Here is a 16,716-nt window from a genome sequence, read left to right on the forward strand (position 1 = left end):
ATGGCAAAACCCTATCTCTACTAAAAATACAAAAATTAGCCAGGGGTCGTGGCATGTGCCTGTGGTCCCAGCTACTCAAGAGGCTGAGGTGGGAGAATTGCTTGAGCCCAGGAGGTGGAGGTTACAGTGCCACTCCACAAGATCGTGCTACTGCACTCCAGCCTGGGTGACAAAGTGAGACCCTGTCAAAAAAAAAATTTAATTTAATTTTTAAAAACACACAATAAGATATCATCTCATACCAGTCAGAACAGCTATTATTAAAAGGTAAAAAAAAAAATAGCAGATGCCGACAAGGTTGCAGAGAAAAGGAATGCTTATACTGCTGGTGAGAATGTAAACTAGCTCAGCCACTGTGGAAAGCAGTCCGGAGATTTTTTAAAGAACTTAAAATGGACCTACCATTTGACCTGGCAATCCCATTACTGGGCATATACCCAAAGTAATGTAAATCCTTCTACCAAAAAGACACACACACATTCATTGCAGCACTATTCACAATAGCAAAGACATCGAATTAACCTAGATGCCCATCAATGGTGGACTGAATAAAGAAAATATGGTACATATATACCGTGGAATACTACACAGCTATAAAAAAAATGAGATCATACATGGTGAAATCTCATCTCTACTAAAACTACAAAAATTAGCTGGGCATGGTGGCACACACCTGTAATCCGAGCTACTCAAGAGGCTGAGGCAGGAGAATAGCTTGAACCCGTGAGATGGAGATTGCAGTGAGCCGAGATCGCACTACTGCACTCCAGCCTGGACGACAGAGCAAGACTTCTTCTCCAAAAAAGAAAAAAGAGAGAGATCATAGCCTTTGCAACAAAATGGATGCAGCTGGAGGCCATTATCCTAAGAGAATCAAAGCGGGAACAGAAAATCAAGCATCTCGTGTTCTTACTCACAAGCGGGAGCTAAACATTGAGTACACATGGACACAAAGAAGGAAATCACGCACACCAGACCTATCTGAGGGTAGAAGGTAGGAGGAGAGTGAGGATTGAAAAACTACCTATCGGTACAATGGTGATTACCTGGATGACACAATTATTTGTACAACAAACCCCCACAACACACAGTTTACCCGTGTAAAACATGTACCCCTTGAACGTAAAATAAAAGTTGGAAAGGAAAGAAGAAAATGGCAGATTTGAACGATGTTCAGGAGGTGGATCTGGAAGGATGTGGGCGAGGGCATGGGTGAGGTGTGTGTCCAGGTGTCAGGCTGAGGAGCCAAGGATACCTGGGGATCTGGGAGGATGAACTGATTCCAGCAGACAAAGTATGCCCTTGACTGTGGCTACTCTTCCTGGATCCATCCAGGAAGCCAACGGTACACAAGTCACCTACCACCCATTTTTTACTTCCTTGCATGCAGTCATACTGACCTTTTGTCAATTCTCTAAGTAAGAGGAGGACAAAAAATGACTGAGTACGAAACAAAAAGGACAAACTGGTGCAAAGTGTTCACTGCTGAGGGTTTGAGAAGGACAAGCATAGAGAAAGGGTCACTGGAACTGTAAGTAAGCAGCAGCTTCTTGATATCCTGGGTGGGAGTCATATTGTTGGAGGAAGAAGCCTGAGTTTAAGGAACTGAGAAGAGGAGGGGAGGTAAGAAAGTGGAGTCTGTGTATGCAGATAAGATTTATGAGACCAGGCACAGTGGCTCATGCCTGTAATCCCAGCACTTTGGGAAGCCTAAGCAGGTGAATCACTTTAGCTCAGGAGTTTGAGATCAGCCTAGGCAACATAGGGAGATCCCATCTCTACAAAAAAAAAAAAAAAAAAAAAAAAAAAGACAGAGAGAGAAATTAAAAAAGAAAAATTAGCCAGGCATGGTGACATGTGACTGTAGTCCCAGCTACTTGAGGGACTGCAGCAGGAGGATCACTTGAGACCTGGAGGTCAAGGGTGCAGTGAGCCATGTTCACGCCACTGCACTCCAGCCTGGGTAACAAAGCAAGACCCTGTCTCAAAAAAAAGGAAAAGAAAGAAAAGAAAAGATTTATGAAATACTGGCTGTGAGAAGGAAAAAGAATGGGGCTACCCGGACTGAAGAACACCGACCCCCTCAAATAAAAAGTACATACGCTTTCATTGTTGAGGTCTTTAGGGACTAGTCCAACTCTTTCATTACACAGATGAGATACTGAGGCTTTGGGGTTGTGCGAGTGACTTGTCCAAGGCCACAGGGAGACAAAAAGGCCAATCAAAGACTGGAAACATCCCAGACTTTACAGAAAATCATGTCCCTTGCTCTTTGGAGACCTTGTTGACCTTGTGAGAATGAGCAGATTCAAGTTCATGTTTCTCAAATCTTTCTGATTCTAAGGGTAATAAACGAGGGACTTACCCATTCCCCAACCCCTGTCAAACATCAATCATCAAGTCCAGATCTGCCACTATCTTCACTTACTGTTGCCTCCAATCAACATGGCATCATAGAAGGACAGTCCCATAGCTCGGACTTTGAGATTTGTTGTGTGACACCATCATGTGTCTTCAGGGAGAATTTAAGAAAGGAAGCATATTCCACACCACAAAAGTTCTCTGAGCTCAGTTGAGTAATTAAATCCCAGCAAGCAGCTGAATGAGCACTGGGAATGTCCACCTAGGCACTGACCGGAGGTGCAGAAGGACCTTTCAGATAGGAAGCCAGCAACCGCAGCCTGATTGTGCTAGAGAGGCTCCAGGAATCAGCTACCTTCAGGTCCTATCTGGGCAGGCACTGGGTCAGCACTGAGAGTCCCCTGTGTCTGAAGTACCAAGAACCGAGGTGGATGGAGCATGGGGACACACATCTAGAACATCAGCGCTGGGCCTGCTGCCCTGTGGCCGTTGTGCTGAACCGTGTTCCTGCCTCACACCCTTCCCCTGGCCATCTCTGGATGCGATTTTCCCCCTGCTCCCCTGGACTTCGTCCTATAGCCCATAGAAGGGTCCTCCCCTCTCTGACAAGTTCAATCTCTAACTAGCTAATCTAGAATTCCCCTGGATACAAGACCTCCTGCCAGGTGGCCAGGCTAATCAAAACACAGTTATGCCCTTTAAAGAGTGAAAACACTTTCACATTTTTAAAACTCTCTGGGATTAGGTCAGTGAAAGTGGCAAAGGAAAGGTCTCTGAAATTTTTTTTTCTACATAAAAGCAATGAGAAAACTGACAGAAAAGGTCTTAACTAACATTTTCAGAGCTCTGGAAATTAACCAAAGCTTGCAGCAATCTGGGGAGAGTTTATTCAGTACAAATTATGGAATCTCAGCAAGAACAGAGAGCTTTGTGGCATTTTAATTTCTCCCATCTCCCCATGCTCCAGCTCCACAGCCAACTTGAAAACGAAAAGCCCACAATCTTGGTGAAAACCAGCAGCCCAGTAGCCACTGGAGAGGTGAGGAGGGAGTTAGAGCAACTCATTCACAGAGAATTGTCATTGTTTGACCGGCCCATTGGTTTCCCAGGAAGACTCATTCTCATGGTTGTCATTACTTGACCTGACACAGAGTTTTCCCCTGGTCTGAACAGCCTTTTCCCCAAATACATTTGTCAAAAAATAATCAGAGGCAACTATTTAGCATCACAGCTGCCTGGGGGGATGTAATATTTGGAGCAAACAAAAAACTAACCAAAAAGCTGGGGAATAAGACATCTACATGAGCTTTGAAAATCTCCAACATACTCCTAGGACTCTAGGAGGCCATGTGCTTACAGGGAGCTGAGTTTATGTGAGGAGTAAAGATTAAGGCAGAATTGTGTTAAATAAAAATTATAAAAGGCCGCTGTTTTGCAGTGAGCTCCTGCACTAGGTCCAACAGACCAGACCAAACCAGAATGGAGCCACTCAGGCCTGGGATCATGTAATCAAACTAAACTTTAAAAACAGGCCAGTTTTCCAACCAAGCAGAAGGTGCCCAGTCTACCTGAGCCAGAGGGTAAGGAAGTTCCCTCTTCCTTAACCCTATAAGGAAAGTAACTTTGATATGATCAATCTGCTTTTTGTTCCCTGCTTCTGCTTCTTTTATACCTATAAAGCCCATCTCTGCTCAGCTCACAGGAGCTCACAGGAGCCTTTCCAAATCTTTAGATGGGACGCTGCCCAATTTGCTAATCTATAAGAAAAGCCCATTAGAACATATTCCTATGTTTAAGGTAAGCTTTGTGAACAGGGTATTCAGTACCTGTGGATCTGAACCCACACTGAGGGTCACACTCTTACTGGGGCCCCCATCAGATTGGCAACATGTCACATGTGGACTATTCATGCCTGGAGGGAAAGCTCCAAATACACAGGTGGCAGGTCCACAGTGCTTCAGATCCGCACCTACTGCTGCCACTGCTAATCTTCACCCGTGTGTTATCAATCTAGGCACTACTGGCACTCTAATGAAACAAAAAGGGGAAAGATTTGTTTCCCCATCCTCTACACTCTTCTCATACTTTGTGGCTGGAGGTGCTTCTATTACTTGTAGTGCTGGCTGTCCAGGTATTGCACCCCAGGCTGTGTGTCTGCATCGTGAGACTACCTCTGTGGACACCCATTGCTCTTCCTGCTTGACCCAGAACTTTCAGCCTCAATTGTCCAGTCCAGGAAGGGAGATCATGTGCTGCAGAAATTTAACAGGTCTGATAATGTTGCCCACCTGCGTGAAAGGATCAGATGTCCCTGGAGCCATTAATGGGACCCTAACATCCTGGCACTCCTTGGTCTCATCCACTACCCCTGTGGAGTCCCATAAAAGAGAGTTGCGTCACCACCGGATTAGAGTTAGGGGGCCCCATCTGGGATATTATGACACCCTGAACCACAAACTACCCCAGAGACATGCACTCCATAGGGAAAAGAAAAAAAGGAATGGTTGAGAACACTGAGATTGGAATTTCACAGGCACAGCCTAATCAAGCATTGCCCAGTCCGTGTCCACCTCAAGCCCCAAGAAGCTCAGTGTTTCCCAGCATGTGCTGCAGTGTTTACTGTGCACCCTGCCCTAATCAGGCAGGGTTACCAGCCCATTAGCAGACCACCTTAATGTCCTTTCGTCAGTTGCTACTTGAGTCAGCCACTCCATCATTCATTGGCTCCATTGGCCTGCAGGAGATAGGGTGCACATAAAGTTCATCATATGCCATGAGTTTGAGCCCATTGTTGTGTTGCTTGGGCAGTAAAATATATTCTTTGGTCAGAGCAAAGTCCCACAGGGTATCCAAAAACATGACATAGTTCTTTTCAAGAGCATCTATGGTAGTTTCAGAGCTCACATGTTGGTCTAGAATGGTAATATCACAGCCTGAGTAGATGTCAATGGCAATGAGGATATGAGTGCCCATGACAGGAGGCCAGAGGCCTGTTGTGGCCAATCTGCCACACCAGAGCAGTTTCTAGCCCTCAGTTAATGTATCCCAATTCCTCTCTTGGAACAATTTGTGCCCCTTGGCAAGAATCACAAGATTATACTGTGTCCCTAGTCTTGGCATCTTCCAGGATGCTCGTTCTTGCATCTGAGGCTGATGTCTGAGTCCATTTTGTGTTGCTATAAGGAAATACCTGAGGCTGGGTAGTTTCTAAAGGAAAGAGGTTTATCTGGCTCACAGTTCTGCAGGCTGTATAAGAAGCACAGTGCCAGGATCTGCTCAGCTTCTGGAGAGGTCTTTTGTGTGGTGCCACAACTTGGCAGAGAAGGCAAAGGGGAAGCAGGCACGTGCTGAGAAGGGCCAAACCCGAGGGGTGTCCTGACTTTATAACAACCCTCTCCTGTGGGTGCTAATACATCCTCCCAGAACCAATCCAGTCTTGTGAGAGCAAGAACTCCATCACTACCAGGAGAATGACACTAAGTCATTAGTGAGAGATCCACCCCCATGACCCAAACACCTCCCACTGGGCCCCACCTCCCAACACCATCACTCTGGTGATCAAACAAACGATATGCAAATCATAGCATGGACTTTCAGTGGTCGATTGTTGCTTAATTGGCACAAGACTTCCATCCATATTCCATTTCAAAAGGTCTTTTGCTATGAGCATCCACGGGAGTGACAAACATTTGTCCCTTCCAGGCAGCAAGCTGCTGTCGTCACTATTTTTGTTCCCACACAGGGGATCCTGTGATGGTTCAGTCACTCAGTTACCATTCTCCTGACCAGATGGCTAGGCTGTCGGCAACGGCCCTTGAGTCAGTGAAAATGTAACAAGATATGGTAGTAGGCATGGCCTCCACAGCTGTCATCACTGCACATAACTCAGCTCATTAGGCAGAATGTCCAGTTCCAATCCTAGCCAAAAAATGGCCATCTGCTGGCTGGAGGGCAGCTGCAGTCCGGTGGATCCCATTTGCCTTTAGTTTTGCAGAGCCATCAGTAAACCAGGTCATACTGTCAGTAGGCACATCTTTGAATCCTGGGTCCCAGTTAGCCACAGGAGAGTTCAGAGCATCCCCCTGTGGGTTGCTTGTTGCTTCTGGGAAGCTGGCTATTTGTTCATGGGGTCTGCTGGTCCTAGTTGACTTGGATGTACCATTCCCAGTTAATGATTGAACTCTGTTGAGCTTGTCCGGTTTTATTGGTGGGATTTGTAAGTACCCAAGTACAGGTCACAGCATCACAGGTGGCACTCCTGCCATAAAATGCTCAGTCTCCTCTAGTGAGTGCCCAATAGCAAGCAAGGAGTTGCCCTTCAAAAGGGGTGTATCTGGTGGCCACCACAGGCAAGTCATGTGTCCAATAGCCAAGAGGCTGGTGCACCCCAGTGGCAGTTTCCCGCTGCCACAGATTCCAATCAGCATGCTTGGCAGTCATGGACACATGCAGTCTCATTGAGCTAGCAGGCGCCAAAGGTCCCAAAGGCAGTACCTGAGCCATGGCTTGTTGAACTGCTTCCAAGTCCTGCTGCTGCAAGGGGGCCCATTCAAAATTGGTGGTTTTGTGGGTCACCTTGACTAAGAAGGCCAAAAGAACACCCAGATAGGGCATATGCTGTCTCCTGTACACAAATAGGCCTATCAGCTATTGGACCTCCTATTTATTAGTGGGTGTCACCAGGGCCAACAATTGTACTGGGGATACTTTTTTGGCTTCCTATACAAGTGACCCCTGAGAAATACATCTATTGTGCTGAGTCCTGGACTGTATCTGGATTTATAGTACAGCCAACACCAACTATTGTATCAACGGTCTGTTTTTCAGTAGGCCCTACTATCAGGATGCCATTTATGCAATGGATGACTAAATCTTCTATGAGGACTTGGGCTTGTTGAGCGTCAAGCACCACCCACCGGTGCATATCGCAGGGGAACTGAGGTATCCCTGCGGAAGAATACTGAAGGTATTATGCAGGCAGTTCCTTGTGAATGCAAATTGATCACAAGGGGATTGAGTAAAAGTACTAACCAAGTTAATAACAGCATGCTAATCTCCAGTAAGGGTTCCCACTCTCTCAGTGACAGTGATGACATCTGACATCTCATGGGCCCAGGGCAAAGCCCAACATTCAGCCTGCATTCTGTCTACCATCAGCCACCATACCCTGGAGGCTTTTCGGTCAGCCAGACTGAGCTGTTACATTGACAGGGCAGTTTGTAACATTCCTGCAGGAGCACATCCCAAATTCAGAGTAGTATCCTGTTCACCACTTGGTATGCAGTACTGTATTTGTGGAATAACCTACTGAGGCTTGGGTAATTTAGGTGGCAGGCAGGAGTGGGCACACCTCACTGTTATGGCTCAAATTCTCAGCTGTGAGGGGGAATACCCTCTCAGACAGTGGTGATGTTCTGTGCTACAAGCAGCCAAAATATCAATGCCTGTAATGCACTCAGCACAAGGAACCGTGGTCACCAGCACTTAAAGTGGCTCAAAGAGCCTCACTCGCAAGCACATAAGTACCACAAGCGGATAAGCACCATGGATCACCATGTTAACCCTCAAACCATCCAATGACATCAGTTTAATTTTTCCCCTAAGGAAATCCAGAAATATTGTCACATGGGCACTAGTATCCAGGAGCCCCAGAAAAGTCTGAATCTCTTTCTTTTCCCATTTATCTTGACAGGGGTATAAGATCACTGGTCTCCAGTGGGAAGCCAGGGGCCTTGGCCCCATTCCTAACTGTGCCATTCAGCCTGAAACATTTGAGTCTGCAATATTCCTTTATCAAACAAACGCACTATCCAGGCCATATGAGACTTTCTGGCTTTTGTCCACATTTTCTCTTTTATTGTCTGATGTCCCCTTCAGAGAATGACCTCATTCCAATCGTCTAGTTTTCAGCAATGCCTTCTGCTGTTCAGCACTTTTTGGAAACAGGCCTTACTTGAGGCCTGCAAGCAACCTGGACCAGGCAGGATTCCCTGCACAGGGCCCCCCATTCTCCCCAGACATCATCTGTGGCCCCTGGGACACCATGGGAGTTGACATTATGTTCCATTTATCCCTGTGCAGCCAGCACCTCAGTCAGTCCATAACCCCTCAGAGGAGCTGGTACCAGCCTTGGGCAATGGGTCTGACAAGCCCTTGCCTTTCCACCATGGTCTATTTCTTTGGCAACCCTGCACACTGTCAAACTGTGAAGCTGAACATCCTGCACCAGTGACCAGTCCCAGGGGAGAGGAACACCTTGCATGGTTACCAACCCCAGGAGAGGGCTCCAAGCACTTCTGCCCATTTCATCTTGTTATGGGAGTCACCAAGGAAAACACAACACTTCACTTATGTAGAGAAGGGACAAAGCAAAATCAGCTTCAATCGTATGCATGTGTCCCCCACGCCAGCCAGCAGATCCCCCCAACAGCCAATGCAAGGCAATTGGCTATGGACAGCCTTCCCATGCCACGGATGGACTCTGACTCCTCTCCTGCGGAGTTGGAAATACCAAAAGCTGGGGGCGTATCTGAGGGCCATTGACATACACACTTAAGCAGAACAAACGGGCACACACTGAGCCTAAAACAGGGAAATAGATTCCCATGCAGGGCCTGGAACAGGCCACACGAGCCCTTTATCTCTTGGTAAGGAAGTGTTCCAAGCCCAAGACACATTCTTTTTTTTTCCTTTGTGCTTTTTTGTTTTATTATACTTTATGTTCTAGGGTACATGTGCACAACGTGCAGGTTTGTTACATGTGTATACATGTGCCATGTTGGTGTGCTGCACCCATTAACTCATCATTTACATTTATTACATTTATATCTCCTGATGATATCCCTCCCCCACCCACCCCACAACAGGCCCCAGTGTGTGATGTTCCCCTTCCTGTGTCCAAGTGTTCTCATTGTTCAATTCCCACCTATGAGTGAGAACATGCCGTGTTTGGTTTTCTGTTCTTGCAATAGTTTGCTGAGAATGATGTGTCCTTACTAAGGACATGAACTCATCCTTTTTTATGGCTGTGTAGTATTCCATGGTGTATGTGTGCCACATTTTCTTAATCCAATCTGTCATTGGTGGACATTTGGGTTGGTTCCAAGTCTTTACTATTGTGAATAGTGCTGCAATAAACATACGTGTGCATATGCCAAGACCCATTCTTATATAGGCTGAGTGGGGGTCGAAAGTCTGCATGCATGAGACTGGCTTTCCCAACACAATCATTAGCTGACCACTAAGGCAACTAAGCAGACACTACAGTAGCCACACATGACAAAGAATACAGACTTTACAGAATTAGTTCACAAAAATCAAGAAACGAGCTACTACAAGAACAAGTAACAGCCAAAAACTGTGGAGAGGAGGTGGAATCCAATTTCTGAAACTGCCTTGTTATATTATTTTAAATACCAGTGTTCAACAACAACAAAAAAATGAGATATGAAAAGAAACAAGGAAGTATGACTTCCCGAGAAGTATGACACCCAAAGATACCTCTGAAGAATCTCAGATATTGAACTTACTAGAAAAAGACTTTAAATCAGCAATTTAAAATATGTTCAAAGAACATATGTCTAAGAAACCATGCCTTAGAACTAAAGGAAAATATCAGAATGAAGTCTCACAAATAGAGAATATCAGTAAAATTACAGAAATTGTTTTAAAGAACCAAATAAAAAAACTGAAGTTTAGAAGCATAATAACAAATAAAAAATTCAATAATGGGGCTAACCAGCAGATTTTAGCAGGCTGAATAAACAGTCAGAAAACTTGTTTTAATTTTTTATTTTAGGACTCAGCGACGGCAGCAGGTGGCAGCGATCCGCGGGCTGGCAACGTAGAGGAGGACGCCTCACAGCTCATCTTTCCTAAAGAGTTTGAAACAGCTGAGACACTTCTAAATTCAGAAGTTCATATGCTTCTGGAACGTCGAAAGCAGAAGAATGAGAGTGCAGAGGATGAACAGGAACTCTCAGAAGTCTTCATGGAAACGTTAAACTACACAGCCCGTTTCAGTCGTTTCAAAAACAGAGAGACCATTGCCCGTGTTCGTAGCTTGCTACTCCCGAAGAAACTTCACAAGTTGGAGTTGGCCTGTGTGGCCAACCTTTGCCCAGAGACTGCTGAGGAGTCCAAGGCTCTAATCCCAAGCTTGGAGGGACGGTTTGAAGATGAGGAGCTGCAGCAGATTCTTGATGATATCCAGACAAAGCGCAGCTTTCAGTATTAATCTCCAAACATCGCTGCTGCTCGGAGAAATCGCGTCCCCAGGGGTAACACCTTCCCAGGCTCTGGGGCTGACTTGCATGGAAATGCTGTTGCGGAGGACAGTTGAGAATTCCTTTGGAGAAAACAGCCCAGCTTGGCGTGGCATTAGGTTGCTGTTTCAAATAACTCATAGGCCCAGGACATGGAATCTTGGAGCAGCCTTGTGCAGTGGCTGCCAGTGGCTTCCTGAACGTGCCTCTGGAAAGTGTGAGATGGGGCCACACTATTGACTACCTCATTCATGGTTTTTGGCCTCCACATCATCTTTTTTCTTAATATTTCATGTTTTAATTTCAGTGCATTTATACTTTTTGAAACTAGACCAGAATATAGTAGACTTTATAGAGAAAGACCAGTTTCACCTAGATGCTAAAGGAAGAATTAAACCACTGTTATTGTTTGAAATGCTTTTTTTTTCTTTTCTTTTCTTTTAAATGGAGATAGGGTCTTAACTCTTACCCAGGCTGGAGGAGTGTAGTCATACAGTCATGGCTCACTGAGCCTGGACCCCCCTGCCTCAGCCTCCCAAATAACTGGGGCCAAAGGTGTGCACCACCACTCTCAGCTAATTTTTAAAATTTTTTATAGAGATGGGGTGTTACTGTGCTGCCTAGACTGGTCTTAAACTCCTAGGCTCAAGTGATCCCCCTGCCTTGGCCTCCCAAACTGGTGCGATTACAGGCATGAGCCACCACACCTGGCCTGAAATTCTGAAGGGATGAGAGTGTCAACAGAGCACGTTGGCATCATTGTGGCTAACCTGGGAGGCGGAAGAAGCATGCCATGGCCATGGGCAGTGTTGACAAGTATTGTGGAACTCATAGTCCCTTGAGGTAGATGGCTACTTTGCCTTTCTTCTTGAACTGTCTTGCAGAATGTGGATGTGGGGTGAGTGGTCTTGAAGGGCTCATTTAGTCACCCTCAAATTAAGATTTTTACTTCATCTTTCTTGGGCCTACACCTCCAAGATAAGAAGCAGTGGTCATGCCAAAGAGGCTCGCAAGTAGGTGTGCGCTGTTCACTGCAGCCTATTTGTTGCATGAACTGTGGTCGTTGTGTGCCCAATGACAAGGCTATTAAGAAGTTCATCATTTGAAATGTAGAGGCCACAGCAGTCAGCGATGGTTCTGAAGTGAGCATCCTTGAAGCCTGTGTACTTCCCAGGCTGGATGTGAAGCTACATTACTGTGTGAGTTGTGCCACTCACAGCACGGTAGTCAGGAATCGAGCTCATGAAGCCCACAAGGACCGAACACCTCCACCCCAGTGTAGACCTGCAGGTACTGCCCCATGCCCCCACCAAAGCCCATATAAGGAGTGGAGTTGTTAAGGACTGAAGAAAAACTATTCTCTGGAGAAAAATAAAATTGCAATTAAAATTTTTTTAAAAAATTTTATTTTAATTTTTGTGGGTACATAGTAGGTACTATATATCTACATATAGTATATATAGTATATACATATATATACTCTACACACACATATATATTTATATGTATATATATGGTACATGAAATGGTTTTTCTTTTTTTTTTTTTTTTTTTTTTTTTTTTTGATATGGAGTCTCTCTCTGTCACCCACGTTGGAGTGCAGTGGTACAATCTCAGTTCACTGCAACCTCCAAGTCCCAGGTTCAAGCAAGTCTCCTGCTTCAGCCTCCCTAGTAGCTGGGACTACAGGTATGCGCCATCACACCTGACTAATTTTTTGCATTTTTAGTAGAGACAAAGTTTCACCATGTTGGCCAGGCTGGTCTCAAACAGCTGACCTCAGGTGATCCACGCACCTCAGCCTCCCAAAGTACTGGGATTACAGGCATGAGTCACCAACCCCAGCCATGGAATGTTTTAATACAGGCATGCAATGCTTAGTAACCACATCATGTAAAATGGAGTATCCATCCCCTCAGGGATTTATCCTTTGTGTTACAAGCAATCTAATTATACCTTTTTAGTTATTTTTAAATGTACAATTAAATTATTATTGACTATAGTCAACCTGTTGTGCTATCAAATGCTGGGTCTTATTCGTTCTTTCTAACTATTTTTTGGTCCTCATTAACCATCCCCACCTGCCCCCATCCTTGCACTACCCTTCCCAGTCTCTGGTAACCATCCTGCTGCTCTCTATGTCCATGAGTTTAATTGTTTTGATTTTTAGATCCCACAAATCAGTGAGAATACACAATGTTTGTCTTTCTGTGCCTGGCTTACTTCACTTGGCATAATGACCTTTAGTTTCATCCATGTTGTTGCAAATGACAGGATCTCATCTTTTTTATGGATGAATAGTATTCCATTGTGAATAAGTACCATTGTGAATAATATCCATTCATCTGTTGATGGACACTTAGGTTGCTTCTAAATTTTGGCTATTATGAACAGTGCTGTAACAAATTTGAGAGTGCAGATGTCTCTCCAATATCCCGAGAATAAGAAAACTTGAAGGTTAGTCAATTGGGGTCATACAGTCTGAGGAACAGAAATTAAAAATTATAACGAAGACAATAAAAACAGAGTGTCAAAAGACTGTGGCCACAATAAGCATGCTAACATACACATTATAGGAATTCCAGAAGAAGAGGAGATAGAGATGGGGATGAAGAGAGAACATTTGGGAAAAAAAAAAAATTACTGGGCCAGATATGGTGACTCATACCTGTAATCCCAGCACTTTGGGAGGCTAAGTGGGTGGATCACGTGAGGTCAGTAGTTCAAGACCAGTCTGGCCAACATGGTGAAACCTTGCCTCTACTAAAAAAATAGCCAGGCATGGTGGTGCACACCCATAGTCCCAGCTACTAGGGAGGGTGAGGCATAAGAATAACTTGAACCCAGGAGGCAGCAGTTGCAGTGAGCCAAGATCACACCACTGTATTCCAGCCTGAGTGACACAGCAAGACTCTGTCTCCAAACAAAAGGAAAGAAATAAAGAAAGAGTGGCTGAAATTTCCCCAAATTTTATGAAAAACATTAATCTACATATCCAAGAAGTTCAATAAAACCCAAGTAGGATAAACTCAAAGAGATCTACATTTAGACACATAATAATCAAACTGTCAAGAGACAAGGACAGAAAGAATCTTAAAAGCAGCAAGAGAGAAGTGACTTGTCAAGTACATTAAAGCCTCAATAAGATTGACAGTTGATTTCTTTTTGGAAACAATGGTGGTAAGAAGGCAGTTAAATAACATTCAAAGTTCCAAAAGAAAAAAAGACTGTCAACAAAGAATTATGTATCCATAAAAACTAATATTCAAAAATGAAGGAAAAATTAAGGGATTCCTACATCAACAAAAACTGAGAGAATCTGACACTAGTAAACATGACTTAAAGGAAGTCCTTCAGGCTGAAATGAAAGAGTATTAGCCAACAATTTAAATCTTAAGGAAGAAGTAAAGAACATCAGTACCAGTAACTAGATAGTTAAACATATATGACAGTATAAATGCATTTTTGTTTGTAACTCTTTTTGTTCATCTGACTAAAAGACAACTATATAAAGCAATACTTAGATGTGTTGATGAGCACAGAAATGTATAAATATGTAATTTGTATGGCAATACCAGCATAAAGAAAAGGGGTAACAGAGCTATATAGGAACACAATTCCTATATACTATTAAAATTAAATTCACATTAATTGAAATAGACTGTTCTATGTTAGTTATAATTCCTAGGGCAACTACTGAGAAAATAACTAAAAATATATGGTGAAAGAAATGACAAGAGAATTAAAATGGTGCACTAGAAAATATCTATTTAGATAACAAGAAGTAATAATTGAGGCATAGAGGTACATATAAGACATAAAACATATAAAAAAACAAATAGCAAAATGCCATGAGTAAATCCTATTCTTTTCTATCAGTAATTTAATTAAATGTAAATGGATTAAACACGCCAATTGAAACCAGAGATTGGCAGAATGGATTTTAAAAACACAATTCAGTTATTTTCTTTCTACAAGAGACACATTTTAGTGTCAAAGATAAAAACAAATTGAAAGTAAAAGAATGAAAAAAATGTATGCCATGCAAACAGTAACCAAAAGAAAGCTGGAGTGGCTATACTAACATCAGATAAAATAGACTTTAAGATGAACACTGTTACGTGATACAAATAACATTTATAATGATAAAGAGGTCAATCCCTCAAGAAGACGTAACAAGTATAAATATGTATGCAACTAACAAGAGGGCCCCAAAATACATGAAATCAAAATTGTCAAAATTGAAGGAACAAATTAAAAATTCAACAAAAATAGCAAGAAACTTAAACACACAATTTTCAATAATAGATAGAACAACTAGACAGAAAATCAGCAGGAAGTAGGTGATTTGAACAGCACTACAGACCACCTAGAGCTAACAGACATCTATAGAACACTTTTTCCAACAATAGCAGAAAGTACATTCTTGCCAAGTACACATGGAGCATTTTCCTATCAGAAGAGAACATATGTTAGACCATAAAACAAGTTTCAATACCTCTAAAAAGATGGGAATCATACAAAGTATGTTATCTGATCACAATGGAATGAAATTAAAAATTAATAACAAAAGGAAAATTGGTAAATTTACAAATATGTGGAGATTAAAAACACTGTTGGCTGAGCCAGATTTAAAGATGGGCTGGATACAATGTGACTATCAGTTTCAGACTTCTGTAATAGAAAGCATCCTAGCTGGGTTGCTAAGCATGAAATGAAATTCTTGGTCAGGTGCAGTGGCTCGTGCCTACAATCCTAGCACTTTGTGAGACCAAGGCAGGGGTTACCTGCAAAAGAAGCAAAACCAGGTTGGCCCCATGTTTTTTTCCTACAGCATATTAGAAGACAACAGAGTTCTCAATGGAGATGGGGAGAAGCCTGAGAGTAAATGATTCAGATCAATAGTGTTTTCATATTGCTTACGAAAGTAATAAACAGGAATAAGCTATCAAGCTAAGGGTTTAAGGGATCAAAAATTATCCTATAGATCTGTCCATTTTTAAAAAGCAAGCAATTGAGAAATGAATCTAACTTAACTTGTGATTGGAAGAGACACAGAACAAAAACAACCAGTGATAGTTTTAGGAACCAGTTAAAAACTAAAATATTTTAAAACTCCCTAAATTTGGGACACTACTACATGCCTATTAGGATGACCAAAAAACAAACAAACAAACCTGACAGTACTGAATGATGGTGAAAATTCAGAGCAAATGAAACTCTCATACATTGCTGGTGGGAATGAAAAACAGTATGGCCCCCCTGAAAGACAGTATGGTAGTTTCTTAAAATGTTAAGCAGATGAAAGATGGACATACCAGTGTCTCCCCTTGGAGGCTGTGGAAAGTGAGTCATGGACTCAGGTCATGGGGCAGCAGCTCCACTATCACCTCACCCACCTCACTATCACCTCACCCAGGTTTCCAAGGGTCAACCCAGGACCCAGCTCCACAGATCACAGGCCCTGCATGGCACTGCAGCCACCACAGGCCTCTGCCCAGTAACCATGGATCCCACAGCCACAGCAAAAACCAAAGAACACCCCAGCCTTCCACCTGGAACCCAGATCTCAACTGGAAGCCTGGATTAGTCTGTTTTATGGTCAGTTAGAAAGGAAAATTTAGGCCAGGTGCAGTGACTCATGCCTGCAATCCCAGCACTTTGGGAGGCTGAGGTGGATGGATCACCAAGGTCAGGAGTTCAAGACCAGCCTGGCCAATATGATGAAACCCCAGCACTTTGGGAGGCTGAGATGGGTTGGTCGCTTTGAGCCCAGGAGCTTGAGACCAGCCTGGACAATGTGATGAAACCTCGTTTCTATTAAAAGTACAAAAATTAGCTGGGCGTGGTCCCAGCTACACAGAAAGCTGAGTAACAAGAATTGTTTGAACCCAGGAGGTGGAGTGTGCGGTGAGCCGAGATCGCACCACTGCATTCCAGCCTAGGTGACAGAGTGAGACCCTGTCTCAAAAACAAAACAAAAACAAAAACAAAAAAACAAGCCATCCATTTGTAAATTGCTGATTTCTTTAGGGCATTGTCTCCATAAACTTTTCATAAGCTATCAATGATTTCACCAGTCACACATCCA

General features: G+C 43.5%; 1 pseudogene across 1 annotated transcript; it reads left to right on the forward strand.

Annotated features, from left to right (window-relative positions):
* The first annotated feature begins 1,169 nt into the window (after positions 1 to 1,169).
* LOC111548247 lies at positions 1,170 to 12,010 on the forward strand (annotated as a pseudogene). Its single transcript, XR_002733334.1, has 2 exons — positions 1,170 to 1,217; positions 10,160 to 12,010. The product of XR_002733334.1 is annotated as a DNA-directed RNA polymerase II subunit RPB4 pseudogene (transcript).
* Positions 12,011 to 16,716: the final 4,706 nt, after the last annotated feature.

Source organism: Piliocolobus tephrosceles, chromosome 20 (genome assembly GCF_002776525.5).
Source record: "Piliocolobus tephrosceles isolate RC106 chromosome 20, ASM277652v3, whole genome shotgun sequence".
Taxonomy (NCBI): domain Eukaryota; kingdom Metazoa; phylum Chordata; class Mammalia; order Primates; family Cercopithecidae; genus Piliocolobus; species Piliocolobus tephrosceles.